Raw genomic sequence first — 19,254 nt, 5'->3', positions numbered from 1 at the left:
CGCTCACACACCTGCTTTCATATTTAGTGACAAAATTCAAGAAAGTCTATATTAGCGAGTGCCTTGTCTCAAAATCATTGGTCAACAATAACCAGAAAATGGTCAATCATTGTAATCATAGTTTAAAGTTTTGGAAGAATTTACTTTAAAAAGTGGTTGCCCACTACTAAGACAACCCCATCTTAAACTAAATGTTCGGCCCTGATAAAATATTAACGCAGTTACTCACCTCCCGTGCCGGCTCCATTCCAGTGGTGTTGGCACTCGCAGTCCCGGGGCTGTGATGCTGTGGGTTGACACGTGATGTCTGGTGCCCAATAAGCAGTAGTAATTTAAGACGTAGTAGAGGACAACCCCTTTAACCCCTTCACGACCAATGACGCCACATAGGCATCATAAAAACTGGTGCCAATCAGACCAGTGACGCCTATGTGGCGTCATGACTTTAAAGCCCCCCTGCGGGTTGGGTGACCTAGGTCACTGAAAGGTCACCCGACCCGCAGATACAGGGGGCTTTGTTCTTCACCATAGGGGGAGTGGCTTAGTCCCCACGTGACTACGATCGCTCTGATTGGCTGTTAAAAGTGAAACAGCCAATCAGAGCGATAGTAAAATTTCTTCAATGAAAATTGATGAAATATTACAATCCAGCCATGTCCGACGCTGCTGTAGCATCGGACATGGCTGGTGACAGCGATCCGACCCCCCCCCACACACACGTTAACGGGTGCAATCTGCCCCCTGCCACTGAATGACAGCGGCGATGTGCCGCCGCTGTCATCATCTCCCTCCCGCCTTCCCTCCGCTCCCCCGGCTTCCGATCGCCCCTCCTCCCGGTACTCACCGAGTGCCGTTATGGCTCCCGGTGTCCCGGACCATGGGCGCCGCCATATTGGAAAATGGCGGGCGCATGCGCAGTCCGCCGGCTGCAATTTCCATTCATTCATTTTGATCACTGTGATAACTCTCAGTGATCAAAATAGAATGAAAAGTAAATAAACCCCCCGTTTATCACCCCCATAGGCAGGATCAACTAATAAAATAAATAAATTATTTTTCCATTAGGGTTGGAATAATAATAATAATAATAATAATAAATTTTATTAGAATTAGGGTTGGAATTAGGGTTAGGGTTGGGATTCGGGTTAGAGGAGTGTTGGGGTTATTGTTAGGGTTGGGATTAGGGTTGGGATGTGTTGGGGTTAGGGCTGTGGTTAGGGGTGTGTTGGGGTTAGGGTTGAAGTTAGAATTGTGGGGTTTCCACTGTTTAGGCACATCAGGGGGTCTCCAAACGCGACATGGTGCAACCATTGATTCCAGCCAATTTTGCGCTCAAAAAGTTAAACTGTGCTCCCTCCCTTCCAAGCCCCGACGTGTGCCCAAACAGTGGTTTACCCCAACATATGTGGTATCAGCGTACTCAGGAAAAATTGCACAACAACTTTGGGGGTCTAATTTCTCCTGGTACCCTTGGGAAAATAAAAAATTCGGGGGCTAAAAAAATAGTTTTGTGGAAATTTTTTTTTTTTCACGTCTCTGCGTTATAAACTTCTGTGAAGCACTTGGGGGTTCAAAGTGCTCACCAGGCATCTAGATAAGTTCCTTGGGAGGTCTAGTTTCCAAAATGGGGTCACTTATGGGGGGGTTTCTACTGTTTAGGCACATCAGGGGCTCTGCAAACAGAATGGTCTGCGGTCGTCGTTACATCAAAGTCTGCATTTCAAAACGCCACTACTTCCATTCCGAGCCCTTACGTGTGACCAAACAATGGTTCCCCCCCATATATGGGGCACCAGCGTACTCAGGACAAACTGTACAACAACTTTTGGGATCCAATTTATCCTGCAACCCTTGTGAAAAAAAAAATTGCTGGCTAAAAATCATTTTTTTTTTGAGGAAAAAAAAATATTTTTTATTTTCAGGGCTCTGCGTTATAAACTTCTGTGAAGCGCTTGGGGGTTCAAGATGCTCACCACACATCTAGATAAGTTCCTTGGGGGGGTCTAGTCTCCAAAATGGGGTCACTTGTGGGGGGGGGGTTCCACAGTTTAGGTACATCAGGGGCTCTGCAAATGTAACATGATGCCCGCAGACCATTCCATCAAAGTCAGCATTTCAAAATGTCACTACTTCCCTTCCGAGCCCCGATGTGTGCCCAAACAGTGGTCCCCCCCCACACATGGGGCACCAACGTACTCAGGACAAACTGGACAACAACTTTTGGGGTCTAATTTATCCTGGTACCCTTTTGAAAATAAAAAATTGCGCACTAAAAAAATTTTTTGAGGAAAAAAATGTTTTTTTTTATTTTCACGGCTCTGCGTTATAAACTTTTGTGAAGCACTTGGGGGTTCAAAGTGTTCACTACACATCTAGATAAGTTCCTTAGGGGGTCTAGTTTCCAAAATGGGGTCACTTGTGGGGGAGCGCCAATGTTTAGGTGCACAGGGGCTCTCCAAACGCGACATGGTGTCTGATAACGATTGGAGCTAATTTTCCATTCAAAAAGTCAAATGGCGCTCCTTCCCTTCCGGACCCTGCCGTGCGCTCAAACAGTGGTTTATGACCACATATGAGGTATCCGTAAACTCAGGAGAAATTGCTCAACAAATTTTAGGTTCCATTTTATCCTGTTGCTGATGTGAAAATGAAAAAACTGAGGCTAAAAGAAAATTTTTGTGAAAAAAAAGTACTTTTTTTTACAGATCAATTTGTGACGTACCTGGGGGTTCAAAGTGATCACTATGCATCTAGATAAGTTCCTTGGGGGGGTCTAGTTTCCAAAATGGGGTCACTTGTGGAGGAGCTCCAATGTTTATGCACACAGGGACTCTTCAAACGCGACATGGCAACCGCTAAATATTCCAGCATATTTTCCATTCAAAAAGTCAAATGGCGCTCCTTCCCTTCTGAGCCCTGCCGTGCGCCCAAACAGTGGTTTATAACCACATATGAGGTATCGGGGTACTCAGGAGAAATTGCCCAACAAATTTTAGGATCCATTTTATCCTGTTGCCCATGTGAAAATGAAAAAATTGATGCTAAAAGAAAATTTTTGTTGGAAAAATTAAAATGTCCATTTTTTCTTTCCACGTTGCTTTAGTTCCTGTGAAACACCTGAATGGTTAATCTTCTTGAATGTAGTTTTGAGTAGCTTGAGGGGTGCAGTTTTTTTTAGAATGGTGTCACTTTTGGGTATTTTCTGCCATATAGACCCCTCAAAGTGACTTCAAATGTGAGGTGGGCCCTAAAAAAATGGTTTTGTAAATTTTATTATAAAAATGAGAAATCGCTGATCAATTTTTAACCCTATAACTTCCTAACAAAAAAATATATTGTTTCCAAAATTGTGCTGATGTAAAGTAGACATGTGGGAAATGTTATTTAGTAACTATTTGGTGTCACATAACACTCTGGTTTAACAGTATAAAAATTCAAAATGTGAAAATTGCGGAATTTTCTAAATTTTCGCCAAATTTCTAATTTTTTCACAAATAAACGCAAAAATTATCGACCTAAATTTACCACTAACATGAAGCCCAATATGTCATGAAAAAACAATCTCAGAATCGCTAGGATCCGTTGAAGCGTTCCTGAGTTATTACCTCGTAAAGGGACACTAGTCAGAATTGCAAAAAAAAAGGCCTGGTCATTAAGGTCAAAATAGGCTGGGTCATGAAGGGGTTAAAGTTTGTGTCACCCCTTATATTATAAAATAAAGAGAAACTTTCTAATAGACTGACAAGTCTAGAAGTTCAGCAGTCACCTCATTATCATTACTAGCAGGATTACAATGAGAGATCACAGAATCCACCATTCACAGTAGGTATTGTTAGGGTGTGTGAACACGTTGCGGATTTATTGCGGATCCACAAATGTGTGACCAAACAATGTTAACCAAAGGAAAAAAAAAAAAAAAAAAAAAAAAAATTGCTGTGCACATGCTGCTGAAAACTCTGCACGGAATACGCAGCGGTTTATTTTCCGCAGCATTCTTTTTGCGGATCTGCATGCATTTTACACCCATTGAATTAATGAAATCGGCAGGGGTAAAAACGCAGGCCAATCCGCAACAAGTCCGCACTAAAAACGCACAAAATCCGACAAAAAAAAGGAATGGATTTTTATATGCGTTTTCTAGCAAGAGATGCAGAATCCGCTCAGGAAATTCCTGATCCCAATCCACAACGTGTGCACATACCCTTACAGCTCACCTCTTCCCACACAAAAGAACATGTATAGAAAATTCTCCAAAGGAAATAGAGTCCCCTATGTGTTATGATACATATACATGTATATGTCCAATGTCCATATCTCCAAGAGAGCAGCGTCCATAAATGTCCAGAAAACAGAATATAATCCTCTGCAATCAGAAATACAGATTCTAAAAAAAAAATATCACAATCTGGTACCAGTTAAAAAAAAATGTATGTGACACATTCTCTTAATGAAAAAATAAAAATACACCTAAAAAGGGTATTGGTTATTTTAAGAAATGTCCCTTACTGCCAGCTGACGGAATAGTATGTCAGCTGGCAGTATCCCGCACTTTGAGGTGGGCTACGGCGGTGAGCCCACACCTCAAAGCCGTGACATGTCAGCTTAAACAGCTGACATGTGCCTGCAATAGGCGCGAGCAGAATCGCGATCTGCCCGCGCCTATTAACTAGTTAAATCCCGCTGTCAAACGCCTCAGCTACATGCTTTGCGACTGCTAGATTGCTTGAACATATGTGTCAATGCCTGTTTGTTAGGGAATTCCCACATGTATTTAGGATGTCTACAAGTCGCAAATCATGCAGCTGAGACGACGAAAAATAAATCTCCAAGCACGCCAAAATATTCAGAGATCACCCGAGCATGCTCGGGGAGAACCGAGCAAACAATGCTACTCGCCCATCATTAGTTGCAGCCAATGGCACGGGGAACATTTCATGTGTAGAGGGAAGAATGGATTCAATGAAATTTCAACACCTTCTATAAAAAAAGCTGAAATTAAAGGATGGCTTCTACAAATGGATAATGATCCTAAACACTCGTCTAAATCCAAATGAGACTTCCTCAAAAGTCGCAAGCTGAAAGTTTAACAATTACCCTCACAGTCCCCTGATCTGAACATTATTGAAAATCTGTGACTAGACCTCAAAATAGCATTGCATGCAAGACGAACCAGGAATCTCACAGAACTGGAAGAATTTTCCAAGGAAGAATGGATGAAAATCCCTCAAACAAGAACTGAAAGACTTTTGGCTGGCTACAAAAAGCATTTACAAGCGTTGTGTTAAGGCCCCTTTACATTTAGCGATGCACCAGCAATCCCGACCACGATATGACCCGGTCAGGATCGCTGGTGCATCACAAAATGGTCGCTAGTGAGCTGCCACACAGGCAGATCTCACCAGCGATGCAGCAGCGGTTGTTACTTACTTTTCAGATGCAGCGATAATGACGTCCTCCGCCTGCGTCCACGTGTCGCTCATTGGCGCCAGCAGAAAGCAGCCGACGAGAAATGGACCTGGACGATCTCGCGCGATCAGCGATAGCCAGCGGGGGAGCTGGTCGGAGGTAAGCATCACACATAGCGATATTGCTGCTGCGTCACAAAATCGGTGACGCTTTAGCGATATCGCTATGTGTAAAGCCCCCTTTACTTTTAAAAGGGGGTGCTACTAGGTGCTAACCATGCTGGGTGCCCAAACGTTTGCATTGGCCCATTTTCCGTTTCTTAATTTTTAAAATTAACAGTAATTGTGACCAGGTGTGCCCAAACTTATAAATAAATAGCTTGTAAATAGAATTATAACACATCCCCAAAACATCAGCGATCCACCTCCGTGCTTTACAGTGAAAATGGTGTTCCTTTCATCATAGGTCTTGTTGACCAATCTCCAAATGTAATTTTTGTTGGTATACCTGACCTTGGTTTGGTTTTTACAGAGCGCCTGATTTTCCATTTGTTAATCACAGGTTGAACGCTGCTGATTGGCATTATCAATTCCTTGGATATCTTTTTATATCCCTTTCCTGTTGTATACAGTTCAACTACCTTTTCCCGTAGATCTGTTGACAATTCTTTTGCTTTCCTCATGACTCATAATCCAGAAGCGTCAGTGGCGGGATGAAAGATGCAAGAGTCTGTGTGGATCCCACTGATTACAAGCAAACAGGTCACAGGTGAGAATGTTACCTTTAGGCTGTGTGTCCACAATGCGATTTTTAAGCGTTTTTGCCGCGATTTTCGGGGCGAAAACGCTTAAAAAACTCGTACAGAACGCACCCTATGCATTCCTATGGCATTCCGCACATGCTGTGCTAATGCTGCGCTTTTTTCCGCGGCGGAATCGCATCACGGAAAAAAACGCAGCATGCTCATTCTTTTTTGCGGAGTCGCAAAGAATTGCCGCGATTCCGCACCCATAGGAATGCATGAGAATCGCTTACTTCCCGCATGTGGCTATGCCCACCATGCGGGAAGTTAAGCGTCTCATGTGCGGTTGGTACCCACGGTGTGGAGGAGAGGAGACTGTCCTCCAGGCCCTGGGTACCATACCCTTGTAAAAAAACGAATAAAAAAAAAAAAAAAAAAAAAAAAAAAAATCGGGGTATATTTACCTTCCGACGTCCCGCGCTGCATTCCCGGCCTAAGCGTTCCCAGTAATGCCTTACGGCAAGTCCTGTGATGACAGTCTCGCGTGACTCTGGTGGTCTCACGAGATCGCTATAGCAACGCGAGACTACGTCATCACAGGTCTCGCAAGGCATCGCTGGGAACGGGAGCGTCGCTGAGACTGCGTGGGACGTCGGAAGGTAAATATACCCCGATTTTTTATTTTTTTTAATCATTTTTAACATTTTATCTTTTACTATTTATGCCGCATAGGCGGCCTCAATAGTAAAAAGCTGCTCACACTTGTCAAACACTATGTTTGACGAGTGTGACCAACCTGTCAATCACTGTCCAAGCGATGCTTCAAATCGCTTGGAAAGTGCTTGAATATCGCGGCAAAATCACAACACAATCGCAGTAAAATCGCGCGATTTCTGGGAAGGAGTCCGGTTTTGAGTGTCCGGATTAAAACGCAATGTGGGCACAGAGCCTTAGTAGTCATTCAAACCCATTTGTGTCATCTTCTGTGCATGGTATCAGGCCAAAATCACCAGGGTATGTAAACTTTTCATCAGGGTCATTTGGATGTTTTCAGTTGTCATTATGATTTAAAAAGAAAAAAACACAGTAATTTGACAATAAATGGCTTCACCCAACCACTAACAATGAGTGGAGAAAAAGTTTTGGTGTTATCATTCATAATGTCTGAAAGGAGGCCAAGAAAGCAAAAATTATGCCGAGGTATGTAAACTTTTGAGCACAACTGTATATCCTAAATTTATAAAGATTTATACCACTCATAACCCAGATATGTGTGTGTATATATACACACACACACACAATTCAACATAATGAACAGTCAACTTCTCTAAGACCAACAAAGTGAACAGAGGGTGTCCATAACAAACAAGCTGTCCAACAGAAAACACAGACGTAAGTCATGGTGGCCAAAGTCAGGCGATCCAAACTGATGAAGTCAACCGTCTGTCCTAAGAGATGAAAAACCGTAATTTTCATGGTCAGCAAAATCTGGCCATGACTGAGCAATACTCTCGTGGTAAACCATCTGACATGTCATTGTAAGGTCTAGCACATGATGGCAGATGAGTAATGCCGCAGTCAGTCTAGAAGTTGGCACAGGAAATAAACTACATTTACAAAGTCCTAGATTACAGTTCAAGCAATGCAGAGTAATACAAAGCGCTGCCAACTACTACAATAAATGCTCTGTGACAAATCTGGCCATACTATGGCAGTTTTATTTATTGCCGTCATTTACATTGTAAATCATTCCATCTACAACAAGCTGAATACAATCACTTCTTTCAACTGAAAATACAATGGTTTTGAGAAGCGCTAATTCACTAGAAATTATACATAGTGAATAATGTACAACATGCCAAGGAGGAAGAGAACCGATGAGAATATCCATATCTATATAGTTTAGATCTATACAGTAGAGAAATAAATGAATGAAATCTGCTATAACTTTCTAGAGTTCTAATAAATCAGTATTAGAGCCCCAACGTTATGTAAATACCTAGCATGTCCCCCTACTGGGCAGCTCTGAGCCCACCGCCAGGCCGGCATCTCCAAACCCATCTTCCATCATGGCGAGACGCCCAGACTGGCCCTCCAGACCCATCCCAAGATTCTTCACAACTGACCTGCTGTCCTCTCGTGGCCGATGCCACAGAGACGATCGGGTGCCGGCAGCCAATGATAGAAGCTAAATCTTCCAATCTTCCAGAACACTTCCTGGCTCTGAAAATTATTGGTGTTAACTCTTAAGATTCCAAAATATTTCTGAGGTAGAACGCTTCCTGCTCCTCCATCGATAAAGGCACAACGAAGATATTCACTGTAGGCTTGTGTGACTGTGAACCACTAGCTGCATAGGAGTTAAGTCAGCAGAATACTAGGTGACAGATTTTCAGCAAATAAACAGATGGGTCACCGTGGAAACAGGGAGGAACAGGACATTTGGATTCCAATATAACCCCCAAACTCAGGAAAGAACATGCGGCAATAAAAAAAAAATAGAGTTGATCATTCACGAGATAATAAACACAGTTCTTAAAAAAAAAAAAAAAAAAAATAAAAAAAATAATGCTGAATACTTAGACAGAAAACCGTCCTGCACTCACAGGTCAATGTCTGTGTCCTCAACATAAGTCTGAAAAAAAATACATTTCACATACTCTAAGGATTTTTTACATTAGTGGAGGCAGGTCATCCATTCTGGATCCTCAACTGTTGGCCAGAAAGGAGACTCCAAAAAGCATCCATCTCTGGAGGACCTGTCCCGCCCTGCATTACACACACCCCACTGATTTTAATGGACATTTTGTAATACTTCATTTACACACTGGTGGCGCTGCAGGCAAAATAAACCCTTAGGCTGCGTTCACACGTTCAGGCGTTTTATTTTGCCGCGAAAACGCAAAAAAAACAGCATCCCATGCAATCCTATGGGATTCCGCAATGCTGTGCTAATGCTGCGGATTTTCCCGCGGCGGAAGCGCATCGTGGAAAAATACGCAGCATGCTCATTAATTTTGCGGAATTGTGGCGATTCCACCCACATAGGAATGCATTGTTCTGCTTACTTTCCGCATGTGGCTGGGCCCTCCATGCAAAAAGTAAGCAGAACATTTGCGGATGGTATCCACGGGCTGGAGGAGAGGAGACTTTCACCTTCCGACGTCCCGCGCAGCGTCCCCAGGCTTCAGCGATACACGCGGCAGCTCCCGTTCCCAGTGATGCATTGCGATGACCTTTGCTGACGTCGTGTCTCACGATGCTGGAGCGGTCTCGCGAGACCGCGACGTCATCAAAGGTCATTGCCGCAATGTATCACTGGGAACGGGACCTGCCGCATGTATCGCGGAGGCCTGGGGACGCTGCGCGGGACGTCATAAGGTGAATAGAACATGATTTTTTACCTTAGTTACCCGCTGCTTACCCTGGATACTAGCATGCTCGCGGGTCCTGATCGCTGGAGGGGCTGCCTAGGTGACAGCTCACCAGCAATCAGCTAACTATGTCCCAGCGATCCCATCCACGTCGGATCGTTGGTGGGATCGCTGGGACATTGAAGCATGGAACGGGGCCCTTACTCTAAGTGCTCCTGCATTGTCTATGAGACGGTCGCTGCCAGATATCAGACGGTTGCTTATCGCTTGGAGAACAAGAGATTCAGCAGTCCAAAAATCGGACATGCTAGATCCCCCAAAGACAGGCCAACGGCTAAATCCATTGGTCCTGGCAGATTATTCCGACGGTAGCCCAACGTGTATGGAGGACTTTAGAACAAGGCTCATCAATCATGGTGAGCAGCCTTTGCCTCAAGCATGTTGTCTTTTTCATTATCTCCATGGCCTTGCATACTCCGGTTATGAACCTGAACAGAGCAACCTGCATGAACCCGGTAAGCACTTGATAAGGGCAATATGGCTTTCTTAGGCTACTTCGATTTATTTTAAAACTTATTTTATATAGTTAGCACAAGAAGATCAGCTGATCGCCAATGCGGATTGAATGAGCTCGCCTGCTCAAATCTTTAGGCACCTAGTTGAATGTTATCATCTGAAACACATAAGAATAACATAGGCAGAACCCAACCAGCTAATGTCAATGACTATTCCGACAACACATTTTATGGAAAAAGAGGGATGCTGAATTTAAACATTACTGATACGTAGTTCTCATACACAGTTGTGTCCAAACGTTTTGTGATGGTCACACTTTTTTTCCCCACAGTTTGCTGCTTCCAGGTTTAAGATCTTTTAGTTTGAACTTCAGTGACCATAGAAACATCTATAATCTGCATTTCATAAGTTTTTAACCTTTCATTGACAAATACATCAAGTTTATGCAGAGACTTAATTACAGAGCTGACCTATTTTTCAAGACCTCTGCAATTTTCCTGGAACCCTGGGAATCAGCTTCTGGACCAACTCCTGACTAATGAAAATCCATTCATGCATATTCAGAGATTGGCGTTTAGCTTAATTTCAGTGATTTTGTTTGTGCACTGGGTTTATGAGAATTGACTACATGTTCTCAATGGGACTTAGATCTGTGGAGTTTGTCACGCACCAAAAATGTAAATATTTCGTTTACCGAGCCAACTTCCTTGGAAGAAAAGCAACCCCACACATAAATGGTCTCAGGATACTTTCCTGCTGGCATGAAAAATAACTCAAGGTAGCACTCAGCTTTCCTTCTCAGGACATTCTTCCCAAAGTCCCAAATAGTCTGAAGGGGGCTTCAGGAAAAAAAAAATAAAAAATTTACTACTGTCTTATGCAGTCCTATTCCTTGTACTTCCTGCAGATTGTCAGTCTGTCCTCTGTGTTTTTCTTGGAGATAAGTGGCTTCTAGCTGCCTCTTCTTGACACAAGGCCCGCCTCCAAAAGCCTTTGCTTCACTCTGCATGCTGATGCATTGACAACTGACTGCTGTCTTTCCTGAGCAAGCTCTGCACTGGAATTAAACTGATCTTATAGTTGAATGCTCTCTAGGGAGACTTTCTGGCACTTGTTCGACTTTCTTGGTTGTCCTGAATTCTTCACAGCAACTGAACCTCTCTCTTTGATGTTCTTTATGATAGAATAAATGGTTGATTTAGGGGCAAGCTTAGAAGCAGCAATATGCTGCTTGCAAGGTATGGTAAAGTCCTTTTGATGCAAAGCAATGACCGCACGTATTTCCTTAAAGTCAACAAAAGAAGGCAATAATTTCAAACACCAGCCTCCTTTTAAATCAAAAAGTCTGCTGTTATAATTCAATCAACATAAGAGTAATATTAGCCGTTTAATCCTCGGTAATACATTCTCCTGAGTTAAAGGAAATCTGTCAGCAGGTTTTTGCTACCCCATGTGAGCGCAACATGATTTAGGCAAAGAGACCCTGAATCCAACAATGCATCACTTAGTTTACTGGGTGTACCCGTCCTGACGCAATCAGAGCTTTTAGATTTAGAAATGCATCAGAGCCGAGAAAGCTAACCCTGCCCACACCAGGCACTATGTACAACGTGTATAGACAGTAAGCTCACAGAAGGGAGCGGAGTCAGATGAGTGCACACAGGCTAATAGACTAAAGGATTAATCACCTGCTGATTAACGTTGTTGTGAATAAGTAAGCAACAGCACACAGCTGGACATGTAATACACCATTGAAATCTGTGTTTTAACCCCTCCATCAGGTTGTCCTCAGATTAAATAGCAAAAACCTGCTGATAGATTCCCTTTAAGGGCTCATACAGACGTCAATGATTCTTCTTGTATGCAATGTAAATACTTCGGTCCCAAAAAAATGAGAAAGGTATTCAAGGATTGATATCTTTATTGGCTAACCAGAGAAATTATATTTGCAAGCTTTCAGGGCTCAGAAGGCCCCTTCATCAGGCTCCATTACAAGTGAAAAAAATGGTCTGCGTTTCATTAGTTTCTTTAATCAGAGGAGTTTGGTCAGTGTCAGTTTTTACCATCAGCACTTCCTCATTTATTTTAAAAAACAAAAAACTGATGGAGGTTTCTAAAGGTGTCAAAACAGTCCTGGAGAAAAAAAAAAAAAAAAAAAAAAAAAAAAAAAAAAGACAGACAGTTCTCATTTGTGATAGATAAAAAACGGTCACAGGAGCGATAGAAAAGACCAGGACAAGGAGGTTTTTCTTAAATCACAACGCGTTTCGACAGCACCCCGTCTTCATCAGGTTGAAGTTCTCATATGGCATCTGAGTGCTGTCCAATTTTTCTCATAAATTTGCAATGGCGAGTTTGATCAGACACTCAGATCAAATTTGAACAAGTGTGTAATTTTGTGTGGACCATGCAGTCCACAAAAATGTGCGGACATGTCAACAATCCAAAAGACTATAATAGGAATGAGATCTGTTCATGAAAAAACACGGCTAGAACTGGAAAAACTGATATCTGATTGGCACCTTATGAGAAGATCATTGATATGTATGTAAGTAGGTCATTTTGTGGCACGACTAAAATTGAGTGATTACGTGTTTTCATCACAAGGAATGACCGTTTATGACCATTCATTGTATCTTCACTTACAAATTGCCACTATTCAAACTGAAGCCACAAACTTTGTGAAAATAAATTGTGTAAATCAAAATTTTGGCCAAGACAGTAATAAGCTGCCATCAGAGCTGTCAAGAAGCGACTTATTAGCCTCTTTCTGTTGAGAACATTAGCAATCTAGGCTTGGCGTACATGCGGCTGTTGGGAGGAATAGCTGTCTGTCAAGTGTCCAGCCGACAGCTATCTTAGGGATATGTTTAAAGTCACTACAAAAAAAAAAAAATCTTTACACAAAAGCAGATTTCATGTAATGACTTTTGGAAAAAAAAAAGCGCGAGACATCATCCACAATCTTGTAGTTTTAGATTGGATATCCCATCATGTTTCCTCCCTATCCAGCCCAATGAGTAATAACTGGAAAGTTGAAGCCCAATATTTCTGTTGTCACTCAGATCATGAAAACATTATGTAAGGCTAGAAAACACAACTAATCCACTTTTCCCTGGCAAATGATGAGACAAAGGCATCTGCGAATAGGCACCGATCATAAACAGTACTACAGATAGGAAGGTTACAGTTTTCCCCGCATTTACAATCAAATAGTTTTTATAGTGTCAATGTATCTGGAATAGAGATGGGCAAACCTCAACAATAAAGTTCAGTGTTTGTACCGAACACCTACTGTTCAGGCACGGACATCACCAGGAAGTCCGTGATACTGTTCAGGTTTGGCCCCACCGAACACCGGGTGTTTGTCGCACTGTCATGAGCATGACAACGCGGCAAACATCGCTTCTGATTTGCAGTAAAATCATCCCCGCTTGCAAGACAGCCGTTGTTTGTAAACTGTCAAATGTCAGCGTGAGCCCGCAGCTGTGATCGGAGGTATAAAGTTTACCTCCGGTCACTGGTGTAGGCTGATGGGACTACTGGTCCCATCAGACAACGCCTGCTGCCGCTAATAACAGTGAGAGCAGGAGGTGGCTGATGAAAATTAAATAAACAATAATTTAAGAAAAAAAGGCATGGGTTGCCCTGTATTTTTGATAACCAGCCAGGAAAAACTGCAACCCTCAGCTATCAGCGCTAGCAAGGCTGGTTATCAAGAATAGAGGTGTCTCCACGCTGTCGTTTTTTAAAAATTTAAATAAGTTTAAAAAATAATGGCGTGGCCCCCCATTTTTGACAACCAGCCTTACTAAAGCAGACAGCTGTGGGTTGGTATTCTCAGGCTAGCAAGCGGCCATGGATATTGGCCCCCTCCAGCCTAAAAACAGCCGCTCCAAAAAAGGCACATCTACAGTATTAGATGCAGAGAGGAGTTCACCGGGGAAAATTTCACTGTGGTCAACTCGCCTCTGCACTGAGACTTTTTCTCACTGTGCTAGTGGTGATTTCACTGGAAGGAGGTCACTGCATTTCATTGGCCCGGCTGGGAACGCAGCCTTAGTGACCTGCGGTAACTTCGAAGAGGGCACCGCTGCTCACTGATGCTGTGCTCGCAGCAGCTCATCCATCAGTGGTTCTCAGCCTGGACGGTCGCATTTTAGCACAGTCCAGGTTGAAAACTAAAACCCAAAGACATGGATTACGGTGTGGGACAGAATGACGTACAGGTGAGGGATATTGTTTATTTGTTTTATTACAGGAGACGAGGGAATGGAATGGGCATTAGGTGAGTATAACTGTGTTTTGCTTTATTTCAAATAAACTGTATTCTTGCTGTGTGTTTATTTACAATATAACTATAGGATTAGTAATGGAGAAGCATCTTATAGACGCTTCTCCATTACTAATCCATGGGCTTGATGTCACCGGACAATACAAAGGTGATTTCAACCTCACAAATATGAACCCAACTTGTCACCGCCAGAGGGCAAGTAGGAATAGTCGGGTAAAGTGTCAGAATTGGATTATCTAAATAGAAGCGCCTATTCTAGGCAGCTGCGAGCTGCTATCTTTAGGCTGGGGGGAGGGGGGGCAATATACACGGCCCCTTACCAGCCTGAGAATAACAGTCCCCAGCCGTCTGTTTTTGCAAGGCTGGTTTTCAAAACCATAATATAATTAAAAAGAACGCGTGGGTACCCCTCTATTCTTGATAACCAGCTTTGCTGAAGCTGAGGGTTGCAGCCCCCAACTGTCAGTTTTGCCTGGCTGGTTATCAAAAATACAGGGAAACCCATGCTTTTTTTTTTTTTTTTTTTAATTATTTATTTGCAGCGCAGACGCTGCCTGATGAATACTCCCATCAGCCACAGTCTGCTCTCACTTTTAATAGCGACAAGCATCGACTGATGGAAGCAGTGGTCTCATCAGCTGACACCAGTGACCAAAAGGTGAACTTTATACCTTCGATCACAGATGCGGGCTCATGCAGTCATTTGACAGCATGAGAATCGCAGCTGTCTGGCTGGTGGTAATGATTTTACCGCCAAACAGAAGTAGTGTTTGTCATACATATGACAGCGTGGCAAACAATGGATGTTCAGTGTCATGATCCATGCGGGATCAGGACAGATAAAAGCACAGGTAACCTTTTTTTTTTTTTTCCTTAAGCTGTGCTTAAGTGTGGTTTTTGCCCCCGGTGGCCATTTGGATTATTATAAAAGAGTCACAGGTGTTGCAATCAGCGTTGGTGATAGTATTCATTTCAACCATCCTTGGTGGAGGAAGGAGCTGGAGAACGTTCCTTGCAGCACTGTCTTAGCCCTGGTGTGGAAGGAGTCATAAGGGATTTCCTTGTAGCTCTGACAGAGCTTGGTAGCGGCGTTTCAGGAGGAGAGCTGCATTCTGGTGGTGGACTCTGTTGCCAGGAGCAAGTGCAACAGAGTAAAGTTAAGTGGTGTTTCCCTGTTTGTGTTTTTCCTTCGTGTGTATTAGTACAGCGGTGGGGCCAGTGCCTGTTCCACCCAGCTCCCTAGCAAGGGATAGGTGTAGGGTGTGCTAGGGCGACAGGTATCCTGAGCGGCGCCCGGTGTGGAACCGGCATAGGGAACATTAGGAGCGTTAGGGACACTGACTCAGGGGAGTGCCGGAGGTCTCCACGTCCTCTTTCCCAATTGCAGGGCCCACCGTTGTAACTGTTTTCCCTTCCCCTTGTCTTGTTGTTTTAGATACCGGCCTGCGGGCCGTGTCACACAGGACTGTATCACGTGCCGCGTCTTGATATTTACAGTTACCGGCCGGCGGGTCGCGTCACACAGGACGGGTCCACGTGACATTCAGGCCCCTCATTCAAATGAATAATTCCAGGATCAGGTTCGGGTACTGATCTGGTACCCGAACCCAAACTTTTTTTTTTTTTTTTTAACTGTTTGGCCAAACCCGAACATCTTGGGGTCCGCCCATCTGTAATCTGGGAAAAATATAATGCTTTTTTAAAAAGAATTTATCAGTAGGCTTTTGCCATTTAATCTGAGAGCTCTGATGTAGGGCAGAGACCTTAATTCCTGTGATGTGTCACTTAACCCCCGGAGCTTTTTTCGATTTTACGCTTTCGTTTTTCGCTCCCCTCCTTCCCAGAGCCATATCTTTTTTATTTTTGCAACAATATGGCCATGTGAGGGCTTATTTTTTTGTGGGATGAGTTGTACTTTAGAATGACACCATTGGTTTTTACCATGCTGTGTACTAGAAAACAGGAAAAAAAATTCCAAGTGAAATTGCAAAAAAAGTGCAACCCCACACTTGTTTTTTGTTTGGCTTTTTTGCTAGGTTCACTAAATGGTAAAATTAACCTGCCGTTAGGATTCTCCAGGTCATTACGAGTTCATAGACACCAAACATGTCTAGGTTCTTTTTTATCCAAGTGGTGAAAAAAAAATTCCAAACTTTGCTTAACCCCTTCACTACCAAGGGTGGTTTGCACGTTAACTACCGGGCCAATTTTTACAATTCTGACCACTGTACCTTTATGAGGTCATAACTCTGGAACGCTTTCATGGATCCTGGTGATTCTGACATTGTTTTCTCGTGACATATTGTACTTCATGTTAGTGGTAAAATTGCATTCAAATAACTTGCGTTTATTTGTGAAAAAAACGGAAATTTGGCGAAAATTTTGAAAATTTCGCAATTTTCCAACTTTGAATTTTTATGCCCTTAAATCACAGCGATACGGCACACAAAAAACTTAATACATAACATTTCCCACATGTTTACTTTACATCAGCACAATTTTGCAACCAAAATTTTTTTTTGCTAGGAAGTTATAAGGGTTAAAAATTGACCAGCGATTTCTCATTTTTGCAACACCATTTTATTTTTAGGGACCACTTCACATTTGAAGCCACTTTGAGGGGTCTATATGATAGAAAATACCCAAAAGTGACACCATTCTAAAAACTGCACCCCTCAAGGTGCTTAAAACCACATTCAAGAAGTTTATTAACCCTTTAGGTGCGTCACAGGAATTTTTTGAATATTAAAAAAAAAATGAACATTTAACTTTTTTTCACAAAAAAAATACTTCAGGTTCAATTTTCTTTATTTTACCAAGGGTAACAGGAGAAATTGGACTGCAAAAGTTATTGTGCAATTTGTCCTGACTACGCTGATACCTGATATGTGGGGGGGAACCACTGTTTCGGCGCATGGCAGAGCTCAGAATGGAAGGAGCGCCGTTTGACTTTTTCAATGCAAAATTGGCTGGAATTCAGATCGGACGCCATGTCACGTTTGGCGAGCCCCTGATGTACCTAAACAGTGGAAACCCCCCCAAGTGACCCCATTTTGGAAACTAGACCCCCCAAGGAACTTATCTAGATATGTGGTGAGAACTTTGAACCCACAAGGGCTTCACAGAAGTTTATAACGTACAGCGGTACAATTAAAAAATGATATTTTTTCCACAAAAATGATCTTTTCACCCACAATTTTTATTTTTCCAAGGGTAACAGGACCCTAAAAATTATTGTGCAATTTGTCCTGAGTACGCTGATACCCCATATGTGGGTGTAAATGACTATTTGGGCGCATAGCAGAGCTCGGAAGGGAAGCAGCGCCATTTGACGTTTTTGGCTAGAATTGAGATCGGACACCATGTCGCGATTGGAAAACCCCTGATGTACCAAAACAGTGGAAACCCCCCACAAATGACACCATTTTGGAATCTAGACCCCCCAAGGAACTTATCTAGATGTGTGGTGAGCACTTTGAACCCCCCAGTGCTTCACTGAAGTTTATAACGTCCGGGCGTGAAAATAAAAAAATCGTATTTTTTCCACAAACATGATCTTTTAGTCCCCATTTTTTTATTTTCCCAAGGGTAACAGGAGAAATTGGACCCCAAAAGTTGTTGTCCAATTTGTCCTGAGTACGCTGATACCTCATATGTGGGAGAAAACTACTGTATGGGCACACGTCGGGGCTCGGAAGGGAAGTAGTGACGTTTTGGAATGCAGACTTTGATGGAATGGTCTGCGGGTGTCATGTTGCGTTTGGAGAGCCCTTGATGTACCTAAACAGTGGAAACCCCCCACAAGTGACCCCATTTTGGAAACTAGACCCCCTAATGAACTTATCTAGATGTGTGGTGAGCACTTTGAACCCCCCAGTGCTTCACAGAAGTTTATAACGACCGGGCGTGAAAATAAAAAAATCGTATTTTTTCCACAAACATGATCTTTTAGTCCCCATTTTTTTATTTTCCCAAGGGTAACAGGAGAAATTGGACCCCAAAAGTTGTTGTCCAATTTGTCCTGAGTACGCTGATACCTCATATGTGGGAGAAAACTACTGTATGGGCACACGTCGGGGCTCGGAAGGGAAGTAGTGACGTTTTGGAATGCAGACTTTGATGGAATGGTCTGCGGGTGTCATGTTGCGTTTGGAGAGCCCCTGATGTACCTAAACAGTGGAAACCCCCCACAAGTGACCCCATTTTGGAAACTAGACCCCCTAATGAACTTATCTAGATGTGTGGTGAGCACTTTGAACCCCCCAGTGCTTCACAGAAGTTTATAACGACCGGGCGTGAAAATAAAAATATCGTATTTTTTCAACAAACATCATCTTTTAGTCCCCATTTTTTTTATTTTCCCAAGGGTAACAGGAGAAATTGGACCCCAAAAGTTGTTGTCCAATTTGTCCTGAGTACGCTGATATCTCATATGTGGGAGAAAACTACTGTATGGGCACACGTCGGGGCTCGGAAGGGAAGTAGTGACGTTTTGGAATGCAGACTTTGATGGATTGGTATGCGGGTGTCATGTGCGTTTGGAGAGCCCCTGATGTACCTAAACTATTGAAACTCCCCACAAGTGACCCCATTTTGGAAACTAGACCCCCCACGGAGCTTATCTAGATGTGTGGAGAGCACTTTGAACCCCCAAGTGCTTCACAGAAGTTTATAACGCCTGGGCGTGAAAATAAAAAAAACATTTTTTTCCGCAAAATTATATTTTTGCCCCCAATTTTTTATTTTCCTAAGGGTAACAGGAGAAATTGGACCCCAAAAGTGGTTTTGTAATTTGTCCTGAGTAGGCTGATACCCTACATGTGGGGGTAAAACACTGTTTGGGCACATGGCAGAGCTTGGAAGGGAAGGAGCACCATTTGACTTTTTCAACGCAGAATTGGCTGGAATTGAGATCAGACGCC

At 43.0% G+C, this 19,254-nt stretch overlaps 1 protein-coding gene across 4 annotated transcripts in view; it reads right to left on the bottom strand.

Annotated features, from left to right (window-relative positions):
- RHBDF2 (rhomboid 5 homolog 2) overlaps positions 1-19,254 on the bottom strand; it is a 125,002-nt gene that overhangs the window by 84,594 nt on the left and 21,154 nt on the right. The window contains exon 1 of one of the 4 annotated variants that reach the window (XM_073563155.1): positions 8,275-8,620. The exons of 2 other annotated variants lie outside the window; for them this stretch is intronic. The gene's annotated coding sequence lies outside the window, so the exon portion shown is untranslated. One more of the 4 variants, XM_073563156.1, reaches the window with a different exon arrangement.

The sequence above is a fragment of the Dendrobates tinctorius genome, unplaced genomic scaffold, assembly GCF_039654945.1.
Source record: "Dendrobates tinctorius isolate UK_male_01 unplaced genomic scaffold, ASM3965494v1 ptg000383l, whole genome shotgun sequence".
Lineage (NCBI taxonomy): Eukaryota > Metazoa > Chordata > Amphibia > Anura > Dendrobatidae > Dendrobates > Dendrobates tinctorius.
This window is presented reverse-complemented; position numbering and strand designations above follow the sequence as displayed.